The sequence below is a fragment of the Acyrthosiphon pisum genome, chromosome X (assembly GCF_005508785.2).
Source record: "Acyrthosiphon pisum isolate AL4f chromosome X, pea_aphid_22Mar2018_4r6ur, whole genome shotgun sequence".
Classification (NCBI taxonomy): Eukaryota; Metazoa; Arthropoda; class Insecta; order Hemiptera; family Aphididae; genus Acyrthosiphon; species Acyrthosiphon pisum.
In genome coordinates, this window is record NC_042493.1 from 29,141,355 (window position 1) to 29,152,408 (window position 11,054).

An 11,054-nucleotide genomic window follows, 5' to 3' on the forward strand; every position below is an offset into this window, starting at 1 on the left:
AAAAATTGTGCTTATGGATTTTTATTATTTTCAACTACTCTCTTCAGTTGGCTCTGCCACACTCTGTATATATATTAGGTAGTAATTACTTAATTATAATCTCACTCTCAATTTTTAGAATTTGTTAAATAAACATATTGAATAATTATTAAAATAGTTTATACAATTTTAAATTATCTCATGCCATCTAGCAGAAGATAAATAAACTTTTGGGGGTAGTTATAGGATCACAAACCACCAAAATATAAAAATATGAAACTATTGAACCCCTGTTGGCATCATTACCTGCCATGTAATTAAACATTTTTTATGTGGTTAATATGCTATCCACGATGCAGGAATGAGCTATAACGCCTATAACTTATAAATTACTATGTATGCACAATAATAGTATAACTATAATTTTTTATAGCAAAACATCTGCGCATATTATAATAATATGTACCTAGTTTTGTAGTTAAATAAAAACCTAATAAAAATCTGTTATACATTATAATCATTTAATCAATGCACATCCTCACGCAGCACACACACGCTGATTTCCACCAACATTTCAGTAGGTACTCACCTTAAGAAATAATCTATTTGAAAATTCAGAATGTTAGTTTACTATTTAAATGATAGCACTTGTTGTTGTTCTAACATAATTATATTTGCAGCATCACAGACAATAACCGTTACGATTAGGTGCATAATTGTTTAGGTATCTCATGCAGTCGCCTAAACTAAGCCATATGAGGAAAATACATTTTGGGGGTGGGGGGTACCCCTATAAAGTAATATATCGCATACATTTTCAAAACACGCGCGGACTTAAACAGTTGTCTATAATATTAAATTCCTTAAAAACGATTGGTATAATATCGAATTCATTCAATGTTCACTGTTTAAACATTTTTATTCTTATGCCTGGATATAAAATCTGAGTACTCAATCCGTTTGTGAATAATAAATCATAATAATATTATCTCTGTTCAAGTATTTCACCCAAATGCTCTACGTAGACGGTATTTTGTTATTAGTTCAAAATGTAAATTTAATATCAGTTCGTGTTTAAATTTACTGAAAATACAGTTTAAAAGTTTAAACCACACGAACCTTTATAAAGGGACGAATTGATAACAATTTAATTTGAATTTCAGGATAGGTACCTATATTAGTTTAATGGTATATTATAATGTTATAATATTTTTATGTTTGTATAGGACATTATAATATTAATATATATTTTACGTGAATACATCTGAACGTATTTGCTATTATAGATAACCTTCCATGTTATAATACATAATATCCTTTGACTGCATTTATATTGACACAGTACGTTATTTTAGAAATAGATAATTAGTAAAATATAAATTTATATACATTATTTTGTTTGTATAGAGATGACATATAAAAAGTTTGGATAATACGACGTCATAGTATGGTAAAATTATTTCGCTGTAATTCGTTGTTATATTATTTAGTTTTAAAATAAATATGAATATTATTATATTACATTTCTATAAAGTTATTTAACGTTACATAATATACTCATGTCTGATAATCTGATATTAAATCAAAGAGATTCTTGGAAATTGTTTTCTCAAGAATAGATACCTACTATCTTTTAAAAGTATTAAGATTGTTATAAAATCTTGTAATAATTGATTTACTTTATTAACTAGGTATATAAACGACCGTAAGGTATAAAACTATTGCAATCAATTGAAGTTTAATTAATAAACATAAAACATATTTATAGTAACAGATATTGATGTTTTAATTAACACAGCAAAATATATTAAAAATTGAGACACTTCTTGTAAGAACTAGAGTACAATCTACTGTTATAAAAATGGTACGTTTAATACTGTGTCTTAAGTACAACATTTGTTTTTAATAAATAACTTTAAGTTACCGACTACTAAAATATTGGTAAGTATTTGTAAAATAAAACGTGTGATAAAAATATTTATTTCTCTACAACTAAGTGTTTTTGGTGAACTGAAAAAAGTGGAAGTTTGAATTAGGCCTAGTTCTTACAGGTAAACTGTTATTGTTCCTTATTATTTTATTTTTATACAGTTCAATATTTTGCTTATAAGTACCTACGGGACTAATATTATATTATATTATTTTATTTTAACTCAATTTAAATGTATACCCACTAGTGTTAAGCTGAAACTTGTACTCACATTGTTGTATTAGGTACCTTGATAAAGAGTTTAAATACCTGTTTATTTATATAAATAAAAAACAAATAAGTGTATCTACAATAAATTATAACCCTAACGTCTAACACTCCACGTAATACTTTCGTACTAAAGTCCGGAGTCGTAACATCCATTATACTTTTACTGAAGTCTGATAAACATAATATATTATATTGATATGTACGGCGTTACCTATTAGATCTGCAGTACTTAACTCGTATTTAATAATGTTTAATGATTGATGATCATTTTTATAAATATACAGGTGGTAGAGTATTATAGTTAATATAAACGTGTATGTATAATTAGGAATGTATTATTATTATTATTATTATTGCTATTATTTATAAATACTTCAGCCAAATCATTTGATGAGTTGAAATTAAATATTATCAAAATATCACATGTTTATTATACGTAATGAAATAAAATAATTACACGTAGAAATAAAAACGTTTTGATTCAATTAAGAATTAAAAGGTTTAGGTACTTATTATTTGTAACAGCTGTATCTGGTAAATAGAATTGTGAACAAATCACAAATTGACAAGAATGACTTGATGTTACTGTCAAAGTTCCAAATTAAATAATAAACATAATAACGTTTTTTCTTGAAATTTGAACATTTTCTTTTAAATACAAATTGAACAAGACACATATTTCTAATTACTAATGTGGCCTAGAGCAAAAATAAGATTTTAATTATTTATAATGTCAATCATATCGTAAATTAATTATAAATACTATTCAGCTCTAAATAATATTTTAACTTGGATTTTCAATAAATATATTGCCGGCTGACAGTGAAAAATGGTTTATATAAATTATCGATGATGTTAGTGACTGTATATTCTAACACATATTTGTGTCATTTTTACAATATATACCTACTTATTACTACTATATTGGTACAAATGTATAATGTACCTACACTCTGCCATAGAACAACTCAGGTGTGTCGTTTTAAATATTTTGTTATGAATTATCGCAGACGAATCTAATTAAAGTCTATATTTTTGATTACATCATTAAATTTACATAATATTAGCATAACAATATAATTCTTCGGTTTGCTACTAATACGCTGCCATTTTATTTGTTTGATAACAATACCTATATAGGCCTACGTGCAATAACCTTGTATAATATTTAAACGCTTACAATTTGAATGAACATTATTATTTCTATAATTTTTCTAAACCTACTTTTACGAATTGACGACTGCATGCTATATTCGATACTAAGTTACTAATTTACTTTATGTAAAGAAAAATGTATTCTCATATCTTTTTTTCAAAATGTAAATACAACAACAAGTAGATATAGGCCAAGCTGTTGCTCAGATTTTACCGTCGGAAGGGCAATGCTTTTTGAGATGAGATTGTCAGACGAAAATCTACAACCAGAAAATGATAGTGTCTTCAATCAAATATTCTATGATAATAAATAGTACACGGGAAAAAAAATTACTATAATATTATAGTTAAACAAATTATAGTAGATATAACTATTTAATAGGTAAAATAACTAAAATAATTTACTTATTATAACTATGAAAATATAGTTATTTGTTATGGTAATGTTTACTATATTTTATAGTTTAATACAGTTTTTAATGTTAGAATTAACTAAAAAATATAGTTAAAATAGCATATTTTAGTAAATCTAACTAACCTTATAGCTATCCCTATAGCAATTATAATGTACAGTCGATCCTACTATAGAAATAGTAATCCTACTATTACTATAGTAATACACCACAGCAAATGAATAATAATTCATTTCTTTAATAATATTATTTTTTTTATTTTTTTTATATACATAATATAGATAAATAGCAGTTACTTGTTTTTATAATATATAATTAAGAATTATACAATTATTTTCAGACAAAAAAAATGTAAGTATGTCAATACATAACTAAGTTTTTAATTATTAATTATTAGCAGAAAAATAATTTTATTTTTCTGCTATGGATCAATTAGCTTTTGCTGTTGTACAAAACTGTTTAAGTAAAATCCTAAAAAAATAAATTTTGCATTTCATATTGCTTCTCTTTCTGAATACAATTTTTAGCAGCATCAACTAGTAAGACCTAGAAATTAGTGATTGGGCTTTATCAGTTGTATCATATTATATTAGTTAATTTATATGTAAATGATATAATATTATACAATACTAAATATTTTAAAATATTTCATCATTATTTATAAATTACAATGAATTCATTTTCCTTAACTTCGTAGAATTTTGTTATTCGGTAAAAAATTGTTTATCTTTGTTATCATGTTCCTATCGATATAAAATATATACAATTACCGATATAATACATTCGATCCTAAACGATTTAGTTAATTTGCCGGTGATTGCAAATAGTAAGAAATAACTATGAGAACGTCAAAGAAAAAAAAGGTGGGCAAGTGGATGTCACTCTGCTGTACAGTAGGTTACAAGTGTGTTATAATGGATGGTATTAATTTTGAATTCAATGATAAAATATCATTGTATAAAAAAACGATTCTGAGTGGAGACAGTATGTTAGTCTAGGTTAAAGACATATTATATACTTATCTATGGTATTTTAAAAAAAATTGACCTATAATAGGAAGGTGCCTATAATAAATTCCAAATTAATCATATCATCACAATATCCATTAGGTACTTATAACGCGTTATACATCAACAACAAACCGTGATACTATCATAAATATATAATAGTATACTTTAAAAGTTTAAAGTACCCACAAATAATATTGTACAATCACAACAAAATAACTAAAATAGTTATTCTAGGTTTTTTAATATGTAATTTCATCCAAATTTTAACTTATAGAATGAGTATAAAAATAAACTGTGATTATGTATTTTTTAGATTTTTTGGTAACAGAATTAACTACTTACGTGGAATCTTGTTTTAAATTTTCAGTCCTTAGATATAAAATTTGAACATTTTATGAATTTTTAACTACAAAATAATTATTGTTTTTAAATTTGATAAATTTTGTCAAAATTTGATCTTTAAATGCTTATAAAAAAAAATTGTGCCTATGTATTTTTAATATTTTTCAACTACTATTTTAACAATATATTAGGAGCCTTGTATTAATTTTTTACACTTTTTGGCCCAATAGATAAAACTTTGTTGATATTTATAGAAAAAAAAACTAAAAAAAATTGGAAACTAACAATGTCCGTAAACAGCTCAAAAAAAGTCAAATTATTTTCATAATTTTATCGTATATATAAAATATTAATATAAATATTCAGTGAAATTTTCAATCTTCTACAGTCATTCGTTTTTTAATAACAATAAAATAAGTATATTGTCACATGAGAAATCGAGTGAATATCAAATGTGTAAAAATATGAATTTCAAACGCTCATAAAAATTTAATTTGAGTTTCTTATAGACATTTTTTTTTTTTGATAAAGGTAGATTATCCTATAAGGAATCTTATATTACATTTTAAAATCTTAGTTCTAAAAAGAAAAATTTTTACGAATTATAAACTCAACATAATTAGGTAATTTTCGTGATTTTTCCATATTTTGTCAATTTTTGTACAATACAGTAGGAGCCTTGTATTAAATTTTCAAGTATTTTTACTCAACAAATAAAGTTTTATTGACATTCATAGAAAAAAAAACTAATTAAATTGGAAACTGAAATTGTCCGTAAACAGCTCAAAACGAATCAAAATATTTTGAAAAATTTATCATTTATAGAAAATGGAAATATAAACAAACACTGAAAATATCATGTATCTACATTCTACAGTCATTCGTTTTAAAGTTATACCAAAAACCAAAATCAATTTTCTCGAAAACAGATTTTGCGTAAAAATTCCCGTTTTTCCTTTATTTTTCTTTTGTTTTTCACGGCGCTTTTGAAAACTACTGGGGAATTTTAACCTCCCGAATGCACCAACTAGATTCACTTTCCCATCAAACAAGATACTGTTGAAGAAAATCGAAGCAGTTTTACTGCCCCAAACCGTGATGACAGACACAAAAATAAAAAAATAAAAAAAGACACATCATTGTAAAATCAATACATTCATCGTTCCACTCAGAATCTAAAATGTATCTACTCCAATAATTAATAACATAATTTTAGTACTAATTACATTATGATTTACACGTCTATCAACCTGTCTAATCCAGTAATCCGTATCAATATAACTTTCGACATCCATGGTAATACCTATCAACTATCTACAAACTATCAAATTATTCATAGATTGATTTAATTTATTATTTATATTAATCAATTATGATTAGAAATTGTAATAGTCTATTAATATAAGACAATTTATTTTATTAAAAGCACACAACACGAAAAAAAAAATTTAAATATTAAATTAATTTATCTATTGCTATATGAAATGATTTGGTAAAAATCTGATGTAAAAAATAATGATTACTTTAAGAGATTAAAAAATGTAGAATAGCCGCGTGACGTCATTCCGACCCAACACATCGTAATTTCCTATCTTATACGTTTAAAAGTTCCTCGCTTCACACAACGATTTACTAATCGAAAAATTGTATTTTTTAAATTTAGTTTAAGTTAATACCTGTGACCTTATGTGTAAAAGTATCAGAATTTCAATATAACATTTAGTTTTTTAAATATTGATAAATCTTAAAAGTGATATTTTTGTTAAATGCGCGTCATGACCATTTAAATATAAAATAAAAATTCATAATTATCTCTTTTAAGATTTTTAATAATTAAAAAACTAAACGTTATATTGAAATTCTGATACGTGTATCGTATTAAACACATAAAACCACACATTCATATGAGAGTTAATTTTCAAAAATAACATTTTTAGGATGGTAAATCGTTGTATGAAGCAAGCACCTAATAAGAGCCTATAATGTGAGTAGAAACTTAAAATCTATAGTTACTATTATTTTTACGATGAAACATTCTTTCAAATTAAAAAACTTATTTTTTATGTTTTGTACTCCTTTAAGAAGATTAACCTGAATAGATATTACATTGATGTTATAACAATAAAAAAAAAAAATCGTACTTAACTCCGAATATAACAATATAATAATAATATACGGTGATACAGAATAATAGTATAATTTTTTACACACATAGTAAAATGACTACCTACCCTATGCAACGGTTACTGAGAGGTGTCCTCCCTCCCATCTATATCCACACCTGTTGCAGGTCACGTAAAGAAAAGGCACCACAGATTATATTTTATTTTATTTTTTTATTACTCCAATATAATATTGTTTTAGTTTTAAAAATCCATTAGGTACCTATATAAAACAAAAATCAGTGAATCTAGTGATTCCCAGTTACCACCATATTAAAACTCTATACCTATATAATGTTATAGTCGGTACATACATTATTAATTTCTACCTATATCTATACTCGTACCCATTACCTCTTTACAATGTCGTAATTTATTTTTGTACACAATAAAAGTATATTTACTTTGCAAGTCAACAGACATCAAATGAAATACATTTGCTGAACTATATCAAGTTTCAATGTTATGGTTAGTTACTTATTTGAAGTTATTATAATTAGAGTAAAATTTAAACATTTTAATTAAATATTATTAAACTGTTTTCTGTTAAAAATGATAAAAAGAAAATAGCTGAATATGTTTAAACTTGCACACATAATACTAAATACGCTGATATACTACAATTATATTTATTTGTTTGTTTGAACCTATATCTGCTAGAAAATATTTTCAATTTAATGAAATCTGAAAAAAATATATACCTATTGCCGTATATTGATGTACAGAATGATTGATGACTAGCACTAATTATTAGTTATAATTCAATGATTATTCCTAAGATTATGACATTTAATGTGATTATTTATTATTATTGATCTAACTGAGGTTTTTTAAAATATAAAATCAATAATAAAATAAAATAAAACAAATATTTTTACTTACTACATATTATCATACATTTTCCAACCGTTCTACTGATAAGTGAATAACGTGGTAAGTACATGATATAATAATTTAGTTATATCCTGTAAAATATGCTAAAGACTGACTGACTCTACAATGATATAATAAATAAAACATTTTTACAATAATAAACTATAGGTACTTAAAGAAATTTGACTGTTACAAAATAATATTAGCTGATATAAACAAAAATAACAATTCAGAAAGATGATGGGAGAGCTCAATTCAAATTGACAATGATATTATTTAATATTAATTATAGTAAATAAAAAGAAATTATTTCCTAAATTAATAAAAAAAAGTGAGTTCTATTAAACTGCAAATGCTACCGCTGTTATTATATAGGTACCTAAATCTATAGTAGATTCGTGATTTTTATTTAGTTTATATATGTATTTCAAAACTCAATTCGTTTTTTAAGTTAGTATTTCTTACAATATTATTATTATGACCTTAGTAGGTATAACAGAATTCAAATGACAATGTGTATAGACAAGATTAGGTACCCATGTTACTTATTAGGCTATATACCTTCCGTTAAAGTGTGAGTTTTCACATGCAATTTATAAAATGTTTTAAGACTCCTATTAGTATATTATGCAAAGACCTATTGCTCCTTATGATCAGATTTTATCAATAATAAAATACATAATATTTACGTATAATAATATATTACAATATATGGTTAAAGGGCCCGGTGTAGCATGGTGGTTGGCTGTAGTCACTATAATGTGTTCTGAGGTCAAGCATCAGCGACTCATCATCAGCAAGCGGGGTCGCTAGATTTCGGATAGGTGACCCGGGATTTTTGTGACGAATCCTTGCACCGTATATACGCCCCCCCCCCCACACACACACCCACTCACAAACAAAGTAAAACTGGCTAATAACCATAGAGTTTATGCTTACATTTTTTTTTTTAATAAAAACAAAAATATATGGTTAAGTTGATCTTGTCCAATTTTCTTAAGATAAATACACAGGCGCAGGGCCGGATTTAGAACAAGTGCCACCCAAGGCCCTTTGAAATATGCCACCCCTCCCCCAAGAAAAAAAATTTGTAATTATTTCTAATAAATCCATTTCATTTTAATGAAATTAGGTCAATAGTCATTATAAAACGTTTACGACCGTCACTTATATTGAAAAAATGCTAAATACTGTAAATTATTAATTATTATTTATTAAATATATTATGTTGTAATATGCACTCCCGACAATAACGAACAATAAACTGAAATGAAGTGTGGTCGTGTGCGATGTGGATACACAATATCTCTAGCCAATTTCTATATGTATTATATTTTTATCGTAATTACTTTTAGGAACAACTTATATTATTATGTACCTAGGTTAGGTTAGGCTCACATTACGAGAAAATTGATTTCAGGTAAATGACATTTTCAGTGTCATGCGCCCGTATATTTTACACACAGGTATCTAAAAAAAAATCATATAAATATTTCATGCATTTATATAATTTTTTTTTATTTCTTACAAAATTTGCCGGCCTAGGCGTAAATACGGCCCTGCACAGACGTTTTTCACGCAAAATAATTAATGTGTTTTTAGTTTGAATAAAATTGTTAAATTTCAAAATTCACATTTGTTATTTTATTTCTTTAAAATTGTTTTTACAAAGAGCTGCTAATTTATTAATCACCATAATTTATTTACGTTTCGTCTAAACTATATTATTGTGTTTCTAAGTCTAAAAATACCAATGTAATTATACCAACGTTGTAATACTGTATACATATTTTTACTAGAAAAGGAAACTAATTAATAATATCCAGTGCTAATGTTATTTCTTAAAAACAAAATTATTAACCTAGATAATCTACAAAATATAATAGATCAAAACTTATGGATAATTGCTATAATAAAACTTGCAAATAGTGGTTTAGCCCATTATATAAAATTGAATTTTAAACTAAATACCTCTCGTTATATAATAACGTTATATGTGCACTGGTGATAAAAGATTATTATAAACGTGTATATAAAATTATAACCTTATAAACAACTTAAAAGCTTATCGAGAATTAAAGAACATATTTAACTCACTTCAAACGAGTCATATGCATTGTGACGGGAAACTTATTTTACGCGGAGGAGGTAAACCTTAATTTCCATAATTTAATATATCTCTTCCATCCTTTTAATTTTTTCGTTTGAAACGCATTTTGAATATTCAATTTATAAATTTTAGTTAATAATCTCTTTTCTCTTATATATACAACGGCTGTTTAAACAACGTCGTCGTTCAACAAAGGCGACCTTCACCCTTGTCCGTGGGCCTACCCAAACGCATTTTCTGTTGTGACGAGGGCCGAGGGGAATACATTTAGACATTCACCGTTGCCACGTTATTAGTATCTGTGCCCCTGCGCATAACATTTTTGACAGACCCGCGAAAATCAATTTGTACCTACTCAATATAATATTGTGTTGCATTTATTTTTATAATGTTGTTTCAATACCAATCGCCATGTTAAGTGTGAATATATAATTGCAATGTTTCAAGCTACTTCAAACTTAAAACACTACTGTTTATTTTTACATAGAAGTGAGTTATAAACATTTTTAAATTTAAATATTTTATACAATTAAGTGTACCATAATTATAACACTCACATTAAAATTAAAATATCACAAAAAAAGAAATGTACCTATCTTGTTACCTATCTTTCAGTTTAGTATTAGGAAAATTCAAAATAATATTAAATATAAAGCAACTAGATTATGTACTGGTCACTAAGCATAAACTTTTGAACGTAAATTAGTGTCCTCTTAAGCCGTTGACTTGTATGCAATATTGTAATGCAATAGCACTATGCGAGTGTGTGCTTGATTTCCCCTCATATCTTACACGGCTACAATTTATAGA